This window comes from Spermophilus citellus (genome assembly GCF_964194105.1).
Source record: "Spermophilus citellus genome assembly, chromosome: 14".
Classification (NCBI taxonomy): domain Eukaryota; kingdom Metazoa; phylum Chordata; class Mammalia; order Rodentia; family Sciuridae; genus Spermophilus; species Spermophilus citellus.
Window position 1 is genome coordinate 23,984,563 of NC_138194.1, and position 23,958 is coordinate 24,008,520.

A 23,958-nucleotide genomic window follows, 5' to 3' on the forward strand; every position below is an offset into this window, starting at 1 on the left:
CAACATAAAAAAATCAACATATGCATACACACACCTACATATGCATGTATATAATTATGTATATGCATTGTTATATATGTATGTATGTATATGTGTGTGTGTGTGTGTTTGTGTGTGTATACACATATATATGCATTATAGGTATCCAGAATAATAAAAATCATTAGTAGAAAAAAAGAACTCAAAGAAAAATTTTCAAGACTGCTAATTGAGCTCTTGGGGCATGTCACTAAAAGAGATGTTCAAATTGTAAATAAGTGTACGAAAAGATACTGACCATTCTTGTAAATGTGGTAAGGAGAAATTAAACCATGTTGAGCTCTACTTCTTACCTGTGACAATGACTGAATACCAAATCTTATCAAAGATGTACAGCAACTGAACTCTCAAATGTTGTTTGGAGGATACAACTAATCCCTTCCCCAAAGAAATAAAAACAAATATTCATGAAAAGACTAGCACAATTGTTCACAGCAGCATTTTTTATCATACTCAAAATTGAAAGTCAAAAAAATTCTGCTGGACAAGAGAATGAATAAACAAATGTTACTATGCTAATACAGTGAGGTGCTCCTTAGCAATACAAAGGATACACAAGGAAAAACTTGACTAAATCTCAAAATGGTGCTTCATGCTAAAGAAATGTAGATATCGATGGGTGGGTGGATAGATGATAGATTATATAGATAGATAAATAGATAGTATATTTCATATGTTTGATTTCCAGGCAAATTAAGCTATGATGGTAAAAGTCAGAATAGTGATTGTACCTGGGATATATAGAAATGTTCCATGTCTTGACCAGAGGCCTGGTTACAAAGCCTCGTATCTTTATATAAAACACATTAAGCTTTGCCCTTCATTTCTGGCTGTTTTTATATGAATTATGCCATTATGAATAATTTATTTCAGAATTATTTGATGATTTTGTAAAGTAAAGCTGATTATAGAAATACATAGTAGTGTACACAAAATACACATTATCCACACACTATACTGTTAAGAAGATAATTATTTTATCAACAAGGAAGAATGTTTAAATATGAGTAGATAAAGTTTTAGGGAAATTTTTATTTGTAGAATTTCTCCAAGCTTTCAGATCAAATGCTAGCTGAAGCCATTTTTTTTTCATTTAGAAATTTTATTGTAAATCATGTAGTCAGAAAGAAAAAAAATTAAGAATTCAGCAAACAGGATCATTCACAGATTCTCACAATCACTGCTGTTTCTTTGTTTGTATCTCTGGTACATTTCCCACCCTGCACACGTATACATATGAATAAAACAAATCCACAGAATCGAGACAGGCTTAAGAGTCTCAAAACTTGACAAAAATAAAACTTTACAAAAATGTATAAAGAAATATTTGGCAATGGAAAACAAAAAGAGTTGCCAGTTTTGCACTAGTGAAACATAGTTAAACATAATTTCCTTTTTCTTTAGGATCATTGTGGTTGGTGCCTATGGTCCTGACAGATTATTAATAGCTGCTACCATCAAAATTTCCTTGTTTGGGTGACAAATTTCATGCATGATCATGTTAGTTTGGAGACCTTATCCATTGTGGGTATCAAGACGGGCATATTTGAATGAATATGCAGAAATATTAAGCAGAAATGATTCTCTTCCCATTCCCACATTCAGTCTACAGAGGAGTCATGCTAGCCAAAGGTGGTTTGATATTTTAATGTCAATATTAGAGAGTATTGAAATCTTGGAATTTATGTGAGATTTATTATTCTCTCAAATATCTAGCCTCATTTTTAGTATATCTCAAAGGACAAGGACAAAAAATATACAGACTGCATTCATACATATTTTAGGTTCTCAATAATTTTTTAAGTTTATGAAGTGATTCTGAAGACAGCCCCAGGAGAGCATTGGACCAGACTCTGATAATGAACACTTTTCAGCAGCTGTTATTCCTATGTACGATAATGGAGCATTAACAGTATCAGTAGTTAGCAAATTATTGGAATGTTTAGAAATGCAAAATAAGAAGTCAAAATTTGGTTAATTTTCCAACCCTGAAATGGAAGGCCTGAGGACATTTTTCAAGTTATCCATGTTGATTTGCACAGCCGAGTTCATTCATTTCCATTCCTTCACAATAATATCATACAAAACATTTTTTTCTATTTTCTATTTCACAGTCACAACTTTTTATTTCTTCAGTTTTTTACTATTATTAAAAAATACTTTCATAAAAAAAGTATTCTGTTATCTCTCTAGAATAGAGGTGCTGGAGGGTGTGTGTGTGTGTGTGTGTGTGTGTGTGTGTGTGTGTGTTTCCTTTTTAAAGGGCATATATCTGGTAATCAAAATACTGAACTTCAGATGTTGACATTTTTAACTTTAATAAATAATGCCAGAATATTTTTCAAAGGGATTTTGTCAGTTTAAATTCCTTCTACAGTGTAAAAATCAGTTGCTCCTCTTAGTCACAAACATTTATAATCTGAATTTTTCCAGTTTGATAGTTGTGAATCATTTTGTGCTATGTAGTTGTTTTTTCTTTGCTTGATTACCTGTGAGCCTATGAGACTTTGAGATGAATACTTCCCCTTGGTTTCTACTTCTCTAAAATACCTGTTCAAGTCTTGGGTCCATTTTTTTTCCATTGTGTTACTTGATTTTCTTCTTATTGATTCTCAGATTTTTATTATTTCACATGTGGGTCCAAAGAGCCAAATAAAATATTTGTTATTTTTAAAGCTTTAACAAAACTGAAAGTCATCTGTATGCTCCTGAGGGTTTGACTCCATCAGCTAGTTTCACTGGGCAGCTGAACCTCATGCCTGTTCAAGACATCTCCCATCCTGCGTTCCCACTCATCCTCCTCATTGGCCTTACCAGACCCATGAGGTTCGAGAGGACACTACGGCTCAGAATCCTGTGGTACTTTTAGTCAGGTAGACTAAGAAATTAGACTCAGTTCTTCAAAATCCACTTGCAGCTTCCTCTCTTACCGAAAAGTAGGCCAAATTTTCTCAAATAAGCAGTTACCTGATAGACTTTAAATGAGGAATCAGCTGGGAGCCATTTAATTCAGAACAAGAAAAAAGTAGAAAGGTGCATGTTTGACATTTATGCAGCACAACATACTGAACAATGTGTTTGCTGGTTTTTCTAATAAAAGAAAGACATGCCCTTGGGCATTGCACTTAATTTTCTATGCAGTTGGCTCCAGGTCTTTCGAGAAAAGAATTATTAATCTTTAGGGTTGGGAGAACTGTTTCTAGACAATACTCACCTGGAGCCTCAGGAGGCTGAATTTCTGACACATGAGGTTAGTTTCAGCAAATTGAATTTCAATAATGTCTGAAAATTTTGTGTGAAATAGTGATATAAACAATATCCACTCTAATGGGAACTGGTAACCTTTTGTTGAATTCTGAGATGAATTTCAAAGAGAAATGCTGTTCCTGTGAAATAATTACCTCTTTCCAATGAGTAAATCTTCCAGTTTTCTGAAAGGGTCGTAAGGATTACCCAAGATTAGCCTAGTCACCCTGAAGGCTCCGCTGTTTTTCTTTGTTGTACTTTATCTCAAAGTAGAATGCTAAATTTTACATGAGTGAAATGTAAATAAAATAATACACTACCTTATTGAATTTTCCTGAAAAATAAAATGGACTGAGATTTCCTTGATGAACAGCATGAGAATGAAATCTCCCTGAGGCCCAATATGTGTGGTTTATAATTACTTTATAAGGTATCTGTTAGGGTTTGGATATGAGGTATCCCCCTCAAAGCTCCTGTGTTGATGCAGAAATATTTCCTGGTAAAATGATTGGATGGGTAGAGTTGTGACTTAGTCCATCCTAGTTTGAATGAACTAGCTGGGTGGTAACTACAGGCAGGTGGGGTGGAGCTGGAGAAGGTGGACACTGGGGGTGTGTCCTGGAAGGAGCATCTACCCTGAGGCTCCTTTTCTCCTGTCTCTCTACTTCTTTGCAGCCATGAGTTATTCTCCATAACACCTTTCATTGATTTTTATACTCAGTGTTCTGTAGAAACCCAGGCTGGCTCTAGTACTTTAGGAGTCTAGAATTTGAGTGTGAGGAATATAGTGAATCCTTTCTGGAAAAGCAAAAGAAGGAGGAACATGCCCATCAAAAGCACAGGAGGCTGAGCATTACAAGGAAAAGGGAGATATGATTCCCTCCAATAACAACCAATAAAGAGGAACATGGTGTGGAGGATAACTCATTTTGAGAAAAGCACTGACTTCCGAACAGTAAAATCAAGAATATGAAGTTATGAAGTCAAGGCTTCTATATATAGATGATTAGGGACTATGAATGCTATCCCCAAATTGTCTTCTGAAAATGAAAGGGGATCCACACAAGGACTGGAAGTTGGAGAGTCATATAATCACATGAAATTTTTATCTTGAAAGTTTATATGTTTGTAACTCAAAAAGTATAAAGTGACTGAGAGCTTTGATCAGTATTCTGTGATTATGGAAATCTAAGCAAGGAATGAAAACAGAATGAATCCAAACAGTGACCACAGGCAGTGGAATGGCATATAGAATACGTAAACATGACAGGTTATTAAGAGGACATTTTAATAGAACTTGATCTTTCATGATATATGTGGAGGAGATCAATTGTAAAGCTCTGTTTCATGAGTTGAAGCATGGGCATATGATAGTACCATTGATAGAGACCAAGTGTATGGAATGACCCACATTTTGGGTGGAGAAAACTTAACTTTCAATCTCAATGTCTTGATCCTCAGGACTTTTCAGAGACTGTGTCTGGTAGTATGTTTTATATCTGTATCTGGAGGTGAAAGAAGGCTCTGACCTAGAGATATAAATCAGTGAATGATCCTTGAGTGCATAGGTAAGACAGACTATATACCTGAGATACTAGTATAGTGGGGGAAGAGCTCTTAGAGGAATGGTATAGAAGGATCAAAAAAACTAAATCACTCCAAAGATCATGAGTAGCAACAATATTTCAGGGGCAGGAGGAAAGACCACAAATCAGATCAAGAGGGAATCATCTTTTCCAAACCCACGTACATTGTAAAGCCTATCATCAAAATTCTCCTTCATCTGGCCTGAGCTGCTTTTACAAGAATAAAGAAAAAAGAAATGAAAATTAATGGAAGGAGTGAGGGAAGAGAGGGTAGAGGAAAAGTAGCTTTCAAAACTGCTTTGGTATTGAAATGAATCATGGCAGTAGCAGACAGATGTAGAGAGCTTGGCTTGACCATCACTCACTTGGGAGGACAACACAAAGTATTGAGGGGTGCGTTTTCGTTCATAGAATTAGTCAGCTTCATTTTGGTCTGAGAAGCTCTGTGAATATTTGAGGTCAGTGGGAAATCAGGGGTGCACAAGAGTTGACCCTGTGGTTGCCGGTTATCAGAGCCACGTAGCTTCTGGTAGAACCTCATCCTCCATCATCAACCACTCCTCAGTCTTACAAACTACCCTCACGACTCTCTCTTATCTAGCAAGCCAGGATAGGAAGGGGCATTTATAGCACAGAGGTGAAGCCAAATTATTCTGATCTGATGGCAATTAGCTGGAGCCACTCAATACCTCATAATTCTGTTCCCGTCTACTGTTCCTATGAATTTCCCAATTGCCCAAGAGGCGCACCAACCATGCCAGCTTTAGTTGATGCTCCTTTTATTGCCTGTTGAGAGCCTGCACAGTGATACTTTGTCTCACCTCTGACTGCAAGGCACAGCTAAAATCACCTTGAAAGTTTGGGATGACATTTCTCATAGCTCAGGTTACATAGAAGGTTACAGGAGTAACAATAGTCCGATTTCAGGTTTCATCATTTGAGTGCATTTTCATGGTGTCACTAACCACCTGCTTCCAGATTCAGCTGGCCAGATTCCCCAGGGCCCAGGCCCAAGGTCTTTCCAAAAGACAGCCCTCTTTGCTCAGGACCCAGTGAAGCACTCCCTCATTTCCAAATTCTTTTGCAGACCACGGCAACAGGGAAGTAAGCATCTCTCCTCAACTGAAACCGTTATTTCACCTCCCTTTCATTAAGCAGACTCAGCATCCATAGACATCAGGACCCACATATTCCATTTTCAAATTTGGACAAATATATACCTAACCATGAACTATATAGTATATTGATTACAGGACTGCGTCTCTGTGTCCCTTCCACTGTTGCTATTCAGTCCTCTGAATTACAAATTTCTTTCAGAAATGTGGGTTTTCCTGTTAAAAGTACAAGTTTCTTACAGAAAAAAATAAGTATTGCAAATTTCTCTTCAGAGATTTTTTTTAAATAAAATTAGCTATTATAATAGCAGGTTAATGTAATAGTATTTTAAAATCAAAGTGGAAAATGACAAATTTAACAATTCAAAAATATCAATTTGTTGGATCTCACCTTGTCAAGATAATTACTGTATTTTTACAGTTGCAGCATTTAGCACTACAAATTATTGAACTGACAGATTTAAATCTGTGGGTTTGATCTACCTCTTATGCTTGTTATTATCCTTTTTTATTCCATTTTTATGTTCCCATTGATCTCTCTGAGACCTTGATAGAAAGATACAGATTGTTTTTTTGTGCTATATATCACCATGGACTTGCTGACGAGGCTTTAAAAAATGGTCATAAGTAAAAACATACAGAAAGCTGCTTTTGCACATTCATGCCTAAAAGGGTTGGGAGAATAAAATATCACTCTACTGCTATTCAGATACTTTGCCATAATTGATACACGATGTAGAGTTATGAAACACCTGGCACATGAACATGCCTGTCCAAGTATCAAATTCTAAGAGAAATTGCTTTTTATCAGAGAACACATAAGTCTCAAATGACAGGCATGCACCATAGATAACAGGACAAGCTCCTTTTACTGGTAATCGTCATTAATGTCATAATTATCAGACATTCTCACTGGGATATAGTTAAGTCCTGCAAAATCAAGAGACATTGTAGAGTCAATAGGCTTTTAACCAAACCACATATGGACACATTTTCATTTACCAGGAAATTTGGGGCTGTAATTTTCTTTGGTGGATATAACGTATTGTATACCATAGTACACATTTCATTTATTAATTTGTTTGTTGTTTGTTTTCTTTCTGTCCTGCACTTGCAGACTGTAGAACAGTATTGGGTTCTGAGTAGGCATTCAATGTGGGTAAATGTGCAAGTAGAAACAGCACTTCATCCAGGCACGGTGGTGCAAGCCTGTAATCCCAGTGGTTTTGGAGGCTGATGCAGGAGGATGGCGAGTTCAAAGCCAACCCCAGCAAAGGTGAGGCACTAAGCAACTCAGTGAGACCCTGTCTCTAAATAAAATACAAAATAGGGCTGGGGATGTGGCTCAGTGGTTGAGTGCTCCTGATTTCAATCCCCTGTACCCACCCTCCCCCAAAAGAAAGAAAATAGTGACTTTGTTATCCATGGACTCTCTTCTTCTCCCCTCTCCCCAGGAAAAATAATATTTTTCTCATTTTCAAAAACTTCTTGAACTTTATTGTTGGTTCTTTATAATGTTTAGCAAAGACCCATGTTATATTCTATTTCAATGGAGAACTTCATAGGTATAGCTTTGTTTATGAGAGCAGTACGATTGGCTTAATATTGCTCAATTTAATTAAGTAGAGCTGATTTAACTTAAAGATTAGTTTTTGTCTCCAGCCAAGGATTCCCATTTGCCTCATGCTAGAAAACTGTCTACCAGGGAAGAATAGCTTTGTATATGATAGTGTGATCAGTGACAGGAATGAGGCTTTAGCAAACTGATGTGTGGAAGTACAGAAAACAGTTTTGCAGGTGGTGATTATTCAAACAAGGACCAGGAAATGGTGTTTAGAAAAACGAATTAAAAAAAAAAAGAAAGAAAAATGTATCAAAAATCTTTCTGTGCTCTCTGTACTGAGGCTCACTATTGAGTTACCTTGTATGCCGATATAAGATTCAGACCGTGTGCCAGACAGAGTTTTTTATTCTGGAAATGGGGAACTTGACTTAGTGTTGCTCAATTTAACAATGGGAAACAACAAGCTTACAGGATAGTTTTTATCCCCAGTCAGGGACACTCTTCCACCATGTTCTGCATATTATCTGCTTGGAAATTGCTTCCATTATCTCTGTGCCATTTTTCTGCTCTCTTTTCGGTCACTTACAGCTATTATTTTAAGATTGTAGCATAAATTCAGAATTGAAAAAAAAATCTTTGCATTTTTCCAAAACTACCAACATGTATGACCATTTGTAAATTTGACATGTAACCAATAAGCACTATTAGCTGAAGTGAAAGACACATTGTAATTTGAAGTCATCCAGTTATGCTAAAAAAAATGCCTTTGAAATTCAGTAATAAAACAGTTTGATTCTGACTTTTTCTATATGCCAGATATTCAGTCTTGTGAATATAGAAATTTTATTTATAAAATTTCATAAAAATTTTATTTATTTTTATTTATAAAAATATTATCCAATTTTTTTTCAAATCCCAACACAATTGTTAGATAGTGATCATATATAATAGTTCTGATGTTTCAGAAAGTTATTTTACTTTAAAAGATGAAAAAGCGACTAATTATTTTCACATTGATTATGGTTTAACCCAGTAATTAAAAAATACTTTAGAATAAATATCATAAAAAAGAGGAGTAATTAATGAAAGAATATGAATTCTAAGTTATAATTTGATACTCTGGGGCTAATTATCTCTCCTACTTATTGAAATGTAAGCACTTATTTTTTTATGTACTTTTTTGGTACTTCACTGATATAATAGTTTAATTCTATAAAAGCAAGACATTAAAAAGTAGATAGATAGGATTTTAATTAACCACAAATGGATATATTTTAAATCAATAATCATAAAGCTTAGAAAAGTTAAAACGTTTATTAATCTATTTCCTATAATGGCTAATATTTCTCAGTTTCTCAAACTTTAAAACATTGTTTTAGAAAAGAGTAGATTTGTACATATATATAATATTTATATGTAATATATGAAATCCCCACAAATTACCTATATTAATAAATATTTCACATAAGCAAAAAACATTTTTACATTGTGAACACAAAATTAAATATAGATAAGACCACAAAATTAGAGATTTACAGTTAAAAGTAAATTCATTTAATCTTTAAGTTGCTGCCTTTTACTTTTTATTTTATTTTTATTTTTGGTACCAGGGTTTGAACCCAGAAGTGCTAAGCTACTGAGCCACATCCCAGGGCCCTTTTTAATTTTTATTATTATTTTTTTAATTTAGAGAAAGAGTCTCACTAAGTTGCTTAGGGCCTCACTAAATTACTGAGGCTGGCTTTGAACTTGAAATCCTCTTGCTTCAGCCTCCTGTGCCTCTGAGATCACACGTGTTCGCCACCATGTTCAGGTAAATTGCTGCCTTTTAAAGGAAAACTTAGTCCTTTCATTAATGGTTAAGGAGAGAACATTTGTATCCCTGTCTGAGGAAATGCAAATGCATACACACAGTATAAAGCACATATTTGTCTTGTGTTTTAACTGTTTCACTGTAAAAGTTGACACAGACAAAAGCTCTAATAGCATTCGTGTGTGCATATATGTATTTATATGTATATATGCATGCATTTGTTATAAAGCATATTAATGCTCTAAATGTTCACACATAAGTATCTGTGAGTCTAGTTACCCATTATAAAAAGTGAAAAATGAAAAGTAATGGATATATATAGCGTTTTGCAACCCTTGTAAACTGCACTAGCTTTCTGTTACAGTAACAATTACCTGAGATAATAAACTTAGGAAGAGAGCGTATTTATTTTGACACATGGTTTTGGAGGTTTCAGTCTGGGATTATTGGCCCTGTTTTGTTATGGGCCTGTTGCACCACTGTCCCCTTCAAGGCACATCCAGTGACTGGAAGATCTCTCACTAGGCTTTACAGGTTCCACCACCTCTAACAGTGCCACTGTGGGGAACGAGCCTTCAACATGGGAGCATTTGAGGGACCTTTAAGATATGGACTATAGCATATCACATAATATTTTCCTCCAAGAATAATAATAATTAAAGCTTCTGTTCATTATTCCTTCTTTATTAAATAAAATTTAAAAATATTTATATATTTCTGAAAAATAAAAAAAAAAATGTGCAGGGAAACCCTTTCTACTCTTTAGCCCATTTCATCAAATTCAGTATCTTGCATGATTATGTTATTTGAGTACCAAACCCAGGAAGTTGACACTGGTGCAGTCCACAGCACTTATTCAGTTATACATTGCACATATCTGTTTATGTATATGTGTCATTTTATCACATGGATATATTTCTGTAACTCCCACCAACATCAAGATATTTAACTGTGCTGTTCCATCTTTTTACCCACGTACGTTTGTACATATCTTTCCACTACATCTCTAGATCCTGACAACTACTAACCTGTTCTCCCTTTCTATAACTGCTTCATTCCATAAATGTCATATAAATTAAATCATATTGCGTTTATGCTTTAAGATTGACATTTTTCACTCAGCATAATTCTTTTGAGTTTTTTTTTCTAAGTTGCTGTGTGTATCAATTGTTTATTTCTTTTTATTCTCAGTAGCATTCCATAGTAGGTATGTATCACAGTTTGTTTAATCATTCACCCTTTGGAGGGAATTTTGGTTGTTTGCGGGTTTTGAGTATCAAAAATACAGCTGCTATAAACATTCATGCACAAGTTTCTGAGTTAAAATAAGTTTTTCTTTTCTGTGGGATAAATGCCCAGGAGTGCAACTGCTAGGTCATATTGAAAGATTATTTTTAGTTTTAAAAGAAACTGCCAGACTATTTTTCAGAGTGGTTGTATCAATTTTGCATTTCAACAGTATATGAGTATCCAGTTTCTCTAAACCCTTTCCAGCATTTGTTTTACTTTTTTTTTCCCCAGCTGTTCTAACAGGTGTGCAGTAGCATCACACTGAGATTCTAGTTCACACTATTATAATAACTCACAGTTTGAAAATCTTTCCATTTGCTTATTTACCATTTGTACATTCTCTTTAGTGAAATATCTGTATATTTGGGCCATTTTCTAATTTTATTATTAGTTTTTTTAAAATATTGAGTCTTGAGAATTCTTTATGTATTATGGATACAATGAATTTTAGGATATGTAGTTGGCAAATATTTTCTCACAATGTCTAATTTGTTTTGTTATTCTTTTAATAGGGCTTTTGACAGAGGAAATGTCCTTTATTTTGATTAGATCTAGGTTATTAGGTTTTCACTTTATGGATCATGTTTTTAGAATTAAGTCTAGTCATTATTTTCCTAGGTGTAGGTGCATGGATATCCAATAGACAGACCATTGTTCCAAAGGCTATTTTTTCTTTTATGAATGACTTTAGATTATTTGCTCAAGAATTGGATGTATTTGTATAAGTTTATTTCAGGGTTTTTTCATCTGTGTTCATTTCTTTGACAGTACCACATTGTCTTGATTACTGTAGCTATGTAGCATGCCATCAACTAAAGGAACAATTCTTTTCTTCCTAATCTTTATCAAAAATGTTTTGACCATCATAAGGCAAACATTTTTCAAATAAATTTTAGACAAACTTATCTATGTCTGCAAAGTAGCTTACTAAGACTTTGACTGACATTTCATTATATCTATAGACTAATTTGAAGAAAGTTGATATTTTTCCTATCATGACTATACCAACCCATGAATACAGTATGTCCTCCACTTACTTAGTTTCTCTTCAAATTATCTTCATTAGCATTTTATAATTTTCATTATGCAGATCCTGCCTGTGTTTGTTCTGTTCATATCTAAACATTTATTTTGGGGGGGTTTAATAAGTAGTATTACATTATTATTTTGGATTCTGTTTGTTTGATGTAAATATATAGAAATGCAACTTATTTTTGTATTTTTAGCCTGTGTCCTGTCAGTTTTCCACAGTTTTTAAAAAATATTTTTTAGGGGCTGGGGTTGTGGCTCAGTGGTAGAATGCTTGTCACCCATGCATGGGACACTAGATTCGATCCTCAGCACTACATAAATAAATAAAATAAAGGTAATGTGCCCATCTACAACTAAAACAAAAAGTCTTTAAAAAATGTTTTTTAGTTGTCAATGGATTTTTTTCATTTTATTTATTTATATGCTGAGGATCAAACCCAGGACCTCACACATGCCAGACAAGCACTGGGCGACAACTCCAGCCCCACAGTTAGTTTTTAGTATGGAGAGTTTTTAGTAAATTTGATATTTCCTATGTAGGAAATTATGTTTCTTGATAAATTTTATTTAGTTTTATTTCTTCCATTCCAATCTTTACATATCTTTTTTTTTTCCCTTCTCTTTCCCTTATTGCACTGGCTAGAACATAAAACAACTGTGTCAAATTGTTAGAGTTTATTGTCTTCTTGATATTATGAGGAAAGTATTCTGTCTTTCAATATTGTATGAGGTAAGCTATATATTTGCTATTGTACTTTTTGAATTATTTTATTTCAGGTTCAAGATGCTTTTTCTAAGTTCCTCTCTATCCCTACTTGTTAAGTGGTTTTATCATAAATGGGTATTACATTTTGTCAAATAATTTTCTGCATCTGTGGATATGAACATGTAGTTTTTCTTCTTTACCTTAATAAAGTAGAGAAAATGTAGATTTTTTTATTTAGTTTTCTTCCTATTGTTTATTTTATTTTAATTTATTTTTATTGGTGTATCATAACTATACATGATAGTGGAATTTCTTGCTACATATTTGTATATGCATACAATAGAACAATATAATTTGGTTAATTTCACTTAATATTGATTCACATTTGTATATCAGATTGGTCATGCTGGGACCAGTGACTCATGTGATTGTTTTTATAGATTATTAGGTTTATTTTCTTAATTTATTTTTTATGTTTTTCCCCCCTCAAATACATAAGAATTATTGGTTTTTTAGTATTCTGTATGTGTTCATGAGTTGTTTTTGTCTGGTTTGGGCATCAAGGTAATAGCTTTATCTATAAGATAAGTTAAAAAAGAATTCTTGCAATTTCTTCAAGGTGGTTATATAAAATTTATGTTAATTTTTTAAAAAACATTTGAAAAAATTTTGTAGCCAAGACATTATAGGGCTAGAAATCAATTTCCAATTTTAAATTGTAAACAAAGCATTTAATGGTTGCTGAACTAGTTGGTTTATCTACTTATTCTTAGCTAAGTTTGGTGTTTTAGGGTTTTAAAAAGTCCATTTATTAAAATTTGTTAAATGTGTAAGATTTTCATAGTATTTTTATATGACCCTTTAGTAACAGAAGTATTAATGCTGAAATTTCTGTCTCAGGGTTCTTTTGGATGCATCAATACATTTTGATTCGTGTTTTCCTTTTCACTCAGTTTTAATGCCTTTCTAAATTTTCCCTTGAAACTTCTTCTTGACAGCAAGGCTTTTATTTAATTTCTGTATTTTGAAGATTTCCCTCTTATTCATTATGTTGAATTCTACTATGGTTGGAAAGCATCTCTATCATTTCATTTATTTTAAATTTATTAATATTCGTGTAATGATCCAAGATATGGGATACGTCATGCTCCTTCCATGGATATTTGAAATACACGTGTACTCTGATTTTAGGCAAGTATAATTGAAAGTCTACTAGATATTTTTGATTGAAGGAGTTATTCAGTCTTCTATATCTTTGCTGAATTTTATCTGGTATTAATTGTTGAGAGTGAGGTGCTTAGGTCTGAGCTAAAATTGTCGATTAGTGTATTTCTCCTATTAACTCTATTGACATTTGCTTCATATATTTTAAAGCATTGTTGTTTGAAGCATGTGCACATTAGGATTGCTGTATATTCTTCACCAATCTATCCAAATGTTTCTTTTTCTCCTCGGTAATATTTTTTTTTTTTTTTTGCTATGGAGTCTACTTACTGATAATATAGCTGCTCCTGCTTTTTTATTATTTACATTTTATATCTTTGTCAGTATGAATTTCAACTGGACCAGGTACTGTGGCACACATCTTGTAATCTCAATATCTCAGAAGGCTGAGCCTGAAGGATCACAAATTCAAAGCCAGCCTCAGCAATACACCAAGTCCCTAAGCAACTCGGCGAGTTCTTGTATCTAAATAATATATTGTAAAACAGCCTGGGGATGTAGCTCCATGGTGAAGTGCCCCTGGGTTCAATCCCCATTCCAGAAAAAAAGGAGTATTAATTTCAACCTACCTAATCATTTTATTTGAGTTACCCTTAATTTGTGTTGCATTTTAAGTCCATTCTGCTAACTCCTGTCTCTGAATTGATGTTTTGTGATAATTTACATTGAAAGTGATTTTTGATAGCTTAGCACTAAAGTTTGACATTTTTTTGTTTTGTTATTTTCTTCTTTTCATTTCTGTGTTTATTTTAGTCTTGGCTTCCTTCTTAACTTTTGAGAATTCTATTTTGATTTATTTGTAGTCTTTGAGTATGTTGCTTTTTTTTTTTGCATGTCAGTAATTAGTCTTGTACCTAACCCTAACCCTAACATTTATATTTATCTTAATGCAACTACTGATATCACCATTTATCATGAGTAAAGTATTAAAATCTTGTTTGTGTATGTATATATAGGTGTATAAGTTTATTTTTACACATAAACACACACATGCATACACATACACATACACACACACACACATATATGCATTTTTTCTCTTTGCATTTCCCTTCTGTTTGCAGAACCTGCTGTAGTCTTTCTTTAATACTAGGAATGTTATCAAAGTTTTCCTTTTCTTTCCTAATTTTTTTCTTTAGGTTTTCTTATCCTAAAAATATTTTTATTTCCCCTTCATCTCTGAAGTGTAGTTTCTGCAGACATAGATTGACATGTGACTCCCTTTTGTCTTTCAGTCATTGAAAATGTGTGCTTGTCTGGCTTCCATGGTTTCAGAGGAGAAATCTGCTGTTATTCGATTGTATATTTCTCTGGAGATAATGCTCCCTCTCACTTGCCCTTTTGAAATTTTTTTCTGTGTTTCATTGTGAAAATTTTAATTTTATTGAATTTTTATGTAGATTTATTTTGATTTATCCTAAATTATCCAAACATAGGAAGTTTTCAATCATTATTTCTTTATTTCTTTTTCAGTTTCATACTCTTTCCTCCCCATATGGAACTTCAATGGTACCCAATTTGGACTTTTTTGTTATTGTCCTATAAGTCCATGACTTGTTTTCTGTCAGTTTATTTTACTTTTGTTGTTCAGATTAAGTTCTGTGTCCTCTGTCTTAAAGTTTACTGATTATATTCTCTCTTATTTCCTCTCTAATATTAAGTTCATCTGATTTACTTTTTCAGTTTTAGTTATATTTTTAATTGCATAATTTCCAGTTAGTTCTATTTTATACCTTCTATTTATTTTGCTAAGATTTTCAATTTTTGAATTTTTTTTCAAGAGAATTTTTAAATGCTGAGACTTTTAAAAATCCATTTCAGTGTTTTACTATTTGATCAATCTGTGTGGTATCAATTGCTTGTCTTTGCTAATTCAAATTCCATTTTACAAGGGTGATTGACATGATGAGGATGAGTTATTTTAATTTATATGATGGACATTTTAATATGTTCTGAGAGTATTGATACTGCTTATATCTTCTTTTTCATTGTGCAATCCCACTTCTCAACTTTAGTATGTAAGACCTGGCCCACATATGTGACTTGTGGAGTCAATGATAATTTAATTTCCAGGGCCCTGAAAGTTTATTCTGTTTTTCTTGATTTTCCTTGCTCAACTGGACTCCCTTCTGAGCACATCAGAGCCCTATGCATGCTGTCTGGGCTACTGGTGGCTTTTGGTTGGGAGTTTCAGGATAAGGTGGTCATGATCCCTAGCACTGTAGTAAATTGGGTATGCCACTGCCTCAGTTTCCTGCATGGGCGTGCTGCACCTAAAGCAATAGCCGGTGGGTTTGTCTCCAACCCACTGTGCCCTTGCAGCAGACAGGACTTGCTGCTGTCCCTATTACTGAGTGGATACCCTATTAAAGCTGCTGTAACAGCAGATTATGTTACTGCTGCTCCATAGATTTGGCTAGACCCTGGTGGTTCTGATGCGGCAGACCAGAATACTACTGTTCCAAGTGTCAGGCAGGGACACCTCTGATGATAGGGGTAGATCAGACCACTGCAGTTTCAGATGAATGGGAAACGGGCCATTGGTCAGGCTTCACTGATTCTATTGTTTTTATGAATGGAGATATCACTTGGCAGGGATTGGTTCAGGACCACATCAATATCAGTGCCAGAGACCAGGACATTGCTGATCTGTATGAAGAGCAGGAAACCACGCTGCTGTCATACACGTAGAATAGGGTGTCTGTTTATGAGGTCTTGGCTGCACTAACACTTTTTTGATGCCCTGGGCAAGGGGAACAGTTTTTAGTTTGATCTATTTGTTCATTCGCTGTTATTGTTTTATCTTTCACTTGTTGGGAATAATGTGTTACAGAGCTGTTGGGGATCCAGTTGGGATACATTGGAATAAAAAAAAAAAATCAAGGGATTCACTGCAAGGTTATTCCTAAAATCTTAGGTTCCTGGGAATTTAACCATGTGTTATTCATCTTCTAGAGTCATATTATGATTATTTTTTGAATTATTTAGTTGTATGTAGAGGAAAGAATCAAGAAAAAGTATCCCCTATGTAGTTCAAAATTGTAAACCCATTCTCTAGATTTTTGAAAAGGATTTATGTCAATAAGATGGTATTTATTATATCCATATTATTCTTATGTTTGCATTTTATTTTATTTTTTTTTTATTGGTTGTTCACAACATTACAAAGCTCTTGACATAACATACTTCATACATTGGACTGAAGTGGGTTATGAACCCCCAATTTTACCCCAAATGCAGATTGCAGAGTCACAACGGTTACACTTCCACAATTTTACATAATGTCCTATTGGTCATTGTTGTATTCTGCTACCTTTCCTATCCCCTACTATCCCCCCTCCCCTCCCCTCCCAACTTCTCTCTCTACCCCATCTACTGTAATTCATTTCTCTCCTTGTTTATTTTCCCATTCCCTCACAACCTCTTGTATGTAATTTTATATAGCAATGAGGGTCTCCCTTCATTTCCATGCAATTTCCCTTTTCTCACCCTTTCCCTCCCATCTCATGTCTCTGTTTAATGTTAATCTTTTCTTCCTACTCTTCCTCCCTGCTCTGTTCACAGTTGCTCTCATTATATCAAAGAAGACATTTGGTATTTGTTTTTTAGGGATTGGCTAGCTTCACTAAGCATAATCTGCTCTAGTGCCATCCATTTCCCTGCAAATTCTATGATTTTGTCATTTTTTATTGCTGCATAGTACTCCATTGTGTATAGATGCCACATTTTTTTTATCCATTCATCTACTGAGGGGCATCTGGGTTGGTTCCACAGTCTAGCAATTGTGAATTGTGCTGCTATGAACATCGATGTGGCAGTATCCCTGTAGCATGCTCTTTTAAGGTCTTCAGGGAATAGTCCAAGAAGGGCAATAGCAGGGTCAAATGGTGGTTCCATTCCCATCTTTCCCAGGAATCTCCAAACTGCTTTCCAAATTGGCCGTACCAATTTGCAGTCCCACCAGCAATGTACAAGTGTACCCTTTTCTCCACAACCTCTCCAGCACTTGTTGTTATTTGACTTCAAAGTGGCTGCCAATCTTACTGGAGTGAAATGGTATCTTAGGGTGGTTTTGATTTGCATTTCTCTGACTGCTAGAGATGGTGAGCATTTTTTCATGTACTTATTGATTGATTGTATATCCTCCTCTGAGAAGTGTCTGTTCAGGTCCTTGGCCCATTTGTTGATTGGGTTATTTGTTATCTTATTGTCTAATTTTTTGAGTTCTTTGTATACTCTGGATATTAGGGCTCTATCTGAAGTGTGAGGAGTAAAGATTTGTTCCCAGGATGTAGGCTCCCTGTTTACCTCTCTTATTGTTTCTCTTGCTGAGAAAAAACTTTTAAGTTTAATTAAGTCCCATTTGTTGATTCTTGTTGTTAACTCTTGTGCTATGGGTGTCCTATTGAGGAATTTGGAGCCCGACCCCACAATTTGTAGATCGGATCCAACTTTGTCTTCTATCAGACGCAGAGTCTCTGGTTTGATATCAAGTTCCTTGATCCATTTTGAGTTAACTTTTGTGCATGGCGAGAGAAAGGGGTTCAGTTTCATTTTGTTGCATATGGATTTCCAGTTTTCCCAACACCATTTGTTGAAGATGCTATCCTTCCTCCATTGCATGCTTTTAGCCCCTTTATCAAATATAAGATAGTTGTAACTTTGTGGATCAGTCTCTGTGTCCTCTATTCTAAACCATTGGTCTATCCGCCTGTTTTGGTACCAGTACCATGCTGTTTTTGTCACTATTGCTCTGTAATATAGTTTGAAATCTGGTATTGCTATACCGCCTGATTCACACTTCCTGTTTAGAATTGCTTTTGCTATTCTGGGTCTTTTATTTTTCCATATGAATTTCATGATTGCTTTGTCAATTTCTACAAGATATGCCGTTGGGATTTTGATTGGCATTGCATTAAACCTATAGAGAACTTTTGGTAATATCGCCATTTTGATGATGTTAGTTCTGCCTATCCATGAACAGGGTATGTTTTTCCATCTTCTAAGATCTTCATCAACTTCTCTCTTTAGGGTTCTGTAGTTTTCATTATATAAATCTTTCACCTCTTTTGTTAGGTTAATTCCCAAGTATTTTATTTTTTTTGAGGATATCGTGAATGGAGTGTTTTTCCTCATTTCCGTTTCCGAAGTTTTGTCGCTGATATACAGAAATGCCTTTGATTTATGCATGTTGATTTTATATCCTGCCACTTTGCTGAATTCATTTATTAGTTCTAGTAGTTTCTTTGTAGACCCTTTTGGGTCTTCTAGGTATAGAATCATGTCATCTGCAAATAGTGATAATTTAAGTTCTTCTTTTCCAATTTTTATGCCTTTAATTTCTTTCGTCTGTCTAATTGCTCTGGCCAGTGTTTCGAGAACTATATTGAATAGAAGTGGAGATAGAGGGCTTCCCTGTCTTGTTCCGGATTTTAGAGGGAATGCCTTCAACTTTTGTCCATTCAGAATGATGCTAGCCTGAGGCTTAGCATATATAGCTTTTACAATGTCAAGGTAGGTTCCTGTTATCCCTAATTTTTCTAATGTTTTGAACATAAAGGGATGCTGTACTTTGTCAAATGCTTTCTCTACATCTATCGAGATGATCATATGGTTCTTTAAGTCTATTGATGTGGTGAATAACATTTATTGATTTCCGTACATTGAACCATCCTTGCATCCCAGGGATGAATCCTACTTGATCATGGTGCACAATTTTTTTGATGTGTTTTTGTATTCGATTCGCCAGAATTTTATTGAGGATTTTTGCCTCTAGGTTCATTAGAGATATTGGTCTGTAGTTTTCTTTCTTTGAGGCATCTTTGTCTGGTTTCGGAATCAGGGTGATGTTGGCCTCATAGAATGAATTTGGAAGAGCTCCCTCTTTTTCTATTTCCTGAAATAACTTGAAAAGTATTGGTTTTAATTCTTCTTTAAAGGTTTTGTAAAACTCCGCTGTATATCCATCCGGTCCTGGGCTTTTCTTGGTTGGTAGTCTTTTGATGGCTTCTTCAATTTCATCCATTGATATTGGTCTATTCAAATTGTGTGTATCCTCCTGACTCAGTCTGGGCAAATCATATGACTTAAGAAATTTATCGATGTCTTCACTATCTTCTATTTTGTTGGAATATAGGTTTTCAAAATAATTTCTAATTGTCTTCTGTATTTCTGTAGGATCTGTTGTAATATTGCCTTTTTCATCCCGTATGTTAGTAATTTGAGTTCTCTCTCTTCTTCTCTTCGTTAGCATGGCTAAAGGTCTGTCGATCTTATTTATTTTTTCGAAGAACCAACTTTTAGTTTTGTTAATTTTTTCAATAGTTTCTTTTGTTTCAATTTCATTGATTTCCACTCTAATTTTAATTATTTGTAGTCTTCTGCTACATTTGCTGTTGTTTTGCTCTTCCTTTTCTAGGGCTTTGAGATGAAGTGTGAGCTCATTTATTTGTTGGTTTTTTCTTTTTTTGAGGGAAGACCACCAGGCGATGAATTTTCCTCTTAAAACTGCTTTCATTGTGTCCCATAGATTCCGATATGTTGTGTCTGTATTTTCATTTATCTCTAAGAATTTTTTAATTTCCTCCTTTATGTCTTCTGTAACCCATTGATCATTCAGTAACATATTGTTCATTTTCCATGTGATGTAGGATTTTTCCTTCCTTTTTTTATCATTGATTTCCAGTTTCATTCCATTATGGTCTGATAAAGTGCATGGTATTATCTCCACCCCTTTATATTTACTGAGGGTTACCCTATGGCATAATATATGGTCTATTTTTGAGAAGGATCCATGTGCTGTTGAGAAAAAGGTATATCCATTTGATGATGGTTGATATATTCTATATATGTCAGTTAAGTCTAGGTTGTTGATTGTGATATTGAGTTCTATAGTTTCTTTATTCAATTTTTGTTTGGAGGATCTGTCCAACGGTGAAAGAGGAGTGTTGAAGTCACCCATAATTATTGTGTTGTGGTCTATTTGATTCTTGAACTTGAGGAGTGTTTGTTTTATGAATGTCGCAGAACCATTGTTTGGTGCATAAATATTGATAATTGTTATGTCTTGTTGGTGAATGGATCCTTTTAACAGTATATAATGACCTTCTTTATCCCTTTTGATTAACTTAGTCTTGAAGTCGATTTTATTCGATATGAGGATGGCCACTCCTGCTTGCTTACGAGAACTGTGTGCGTGGTATATTTTTTCCCATCCTTTCACCTTCAGCCTGTGTATGTCTTTTCCAATCAGATGTGTCTCCTGGAGGCAGCATATTGTTGGATTTGTCTTTTTAATCCATGATACCAGCCTATGTCGCTTTATTGGAGAGTTTAGGCCGTTAACATTCAGAGTTACTATTGATATATGGTTTGAACTTCCATCCATGTTTGAATGCTTATCCTTTTTTTTTTTTTTAAACATTTAGTTTGTTTATCCGTGATTATCTTTCCCCTCGCCCTCTGTCTTTACTGAGGCACTTCCCACTGATGGTTTTGTTTATTGTTTTTCATTTCTTCCTCGTGTAGTGTTTTGCTCAAAATGCTTTGCAATGCAGGTTTTCTGGCTGCAAATTCTTTTAACTTTTGTTTATCATGAAAGATCTTTATTTCGTTGTCATACCTGAAGCTTAATTTTGCTGGATACAGAATTCTTGGTTGGCATCCATTGTCTTTCAGTGTTTGAAATACATTGTTCCATGACCTTCTTGCTTTCAGTGTCTGTGATGAAAAGTCCGTTGTTAACCGTATTGGTTTACCCCTAAATGTAATCTGTCTCCTTTCTCTTGTAGCTTTTAATATTTTCTCTTTGTTCTGTATATTGGATATCTTCATAACAATGTGTCTTGGCGTTGGTCTACTGTGATTTTGTGTGCTCGGTGTCCTGTATGCATCTTCAATTTGTATATCTGTTTCCTTTTTTATTTCTGGAAAGTTTTCTGTAATTATTTCATTCAGCAGGTTTCTCATTCCCTTGGTGTGAATCTCTGTACCTTCCTCTATCCCGATGACTCGTAAGTTTGGTTTCTTTATGTTATCGCATAACTCTTGGATGATTTTCTCGTGATTTTTTACCAGCCTTTCTGAGTTGGCTAGACTCTTTTCAAGATGGTATATTTTGTCTTCATTATCTGACGTTCTGGTTTCTACTTGTTCCACTCTGTTAGTGATACTCTCAATTGAGTTTTTAATTTGGTTTATCGTTTCCTTCATTTTTGAATTATTGTTTGATTATTTTTTATAATCTCTATCTCCTTATAAAGATGCTTAACTTCTTCTTTTAGCTGTTTATGTAACTCATTCTCAATGTGTTCTTTCGCTGCTTGAATTTGCTGTCTTGTATCCTCTTTGAGGTTCCATTCCATCTGTCTAAGGTGTTCCTTGAGGTCTTTATATGACCATTTTTCTGATGACTCTAGGTCCTCCTGAATATTTAGGCTGTCCTGCATTGCTTGTACTCCTCTTCTTCCTTGCTTCTTGAAGCTGCTCATGTTGCTTCTTGTTCTGGTTGACTGCTGGGTTACTGTTTATTCCTATAAATTTATTTGATGCTAGGGACGAAAGGTATTAGAAGGGAAGGGAAGAAGTCACTAAGGAGAATGAGAGTAGGCAGGTAGAATTCAAGGAAGGGGGGATAAGAAAAATGAAAAGACAAAAGAAGAAAGAAATAGGAACTAAAAAATAACAAAAATTTTAAAAAAATATTAATAATAATTAAAAAAAATTAAAATTGAGATTAGAAGAGAAAGAAGAAAAAAAAGAGAAAAGAAAGAAAAAACAAGATAGAATAATGAAGATGAAAGAAAAACCCCCAATCAGAAGAAAACAAAAAACAAAAAAACAAAAACAAACAAACAAACAAAAAACAAAACAACAACAACAACAATAAAAAAGACTAATAAATGCCGTCTTAGAGTTTGATTAACTTCTCTTCCACTAGGTGGCGCTGTGCCCCCCAGGTCAAGTCTTTCCCGTCAGTACGCGGGAACCAATCACTGTGCAGCAGCTCCTCCCATACTGGGCGAGTCTCCAATCCTGAGTGCCTAGGGCCTCCTCTTGTGTCCAAACACTTCCACTTTTCCTCTAGCCAGGCCCCTCTCACCACAATACTGACTACAGGCCAGGTCTGCTGCTCCCGGGAGCCCTGTTTTCATGAACAACTGGGCTCACTCCTCCAGATTGCCATTCCCTCAGACCCTAAGCTTGTAGAGCTTGGTGCTGAGAATCCTCAGCAAATTTTGCTTGCCCTCTGGTAGCCACACCCCCGTAGCTGGTGCAAGAGACCTCAGCAGCCAGCCCTGGCGGGAGCGGCAGTCCCACACCACCTCTGACTCCCTCGGGCTGGCTATAGCATTCTCGGGAGAGCTGGAAGGGGCTCTTAAGGTTTCCCTGATGCGTGGAGAGGGAGAACCAGGAGACCACACACCTGATGCAGCAGGCTTCAATGAAGTTATCTCCTCCACCACAGTCCTGCCACGCCAGCCCTCCGCCTCAGTGGTGTTCTCCGCAAACGGCTACAGTTCGCCTCCCCCTGCCGGGCAACCAACGCCTCGGGCGGGTCCCCACTGTCTCCCAAGCCCCGCCTGGACCCTGCGGCCACTACCCACGAAGGCCCGGCAGGCATCCACCTCCGGGGAATGAGAAGTGCTGACCAGCCGCCTCAGCCGGATAGCTTAATGCTGAGTCGCAGATGTCTGTCTCAGCTTTTCAGACGCGGTGGTGCGGGGCACGGACCATGGAGGGGCTTACTCACTTCCCGCCGCCATCTTTCTCCTCTCGCTATTTCGGGATGATGGCGGGGTGCTGGCTCGCTCTGTCCGGTGCGTCTCTGCCTCGAGCTCCCACGCCTCTCTCCGCCGCGGTTTCTACTGTAGGCGCTGCCCTGTTCGCTCTCTCCGCCCCCGGCGTTCCCGGCTTCTAGCCGCACCGCGGCCCGGTCCGTGTCTTTATGGCTCGCGGCTCCAGCGGCACCCGGGGCCCTTATGTTTGCATTTTAATTGTATAAAAATGGTATTACAAAATGCAGCATTTTGGGCACTCAATATCTGTTTAACATTTTACTTTGAAGAGTGATACAGGCTCGCCTTGTGCAGCACTGTTCACATGTGAAACACTTTATGCCTCTTACACACTCATTTTACACTTCGATGAACTACCAAACTCTTTTCCAGATTGCTGCATTAATTCTAGGGAATAGGAAATGAATTTATATATATGGCTGCAGGGAAGGCCATTGACCAGGGCTTTTTGTTTTTGCACTAACTGTGTACAAGTTTACTTTGTCATGACACTGATGGAAGTTCAAGGCAGAAGGATATCCAAACCTTCATAGACTGATCCTCTGC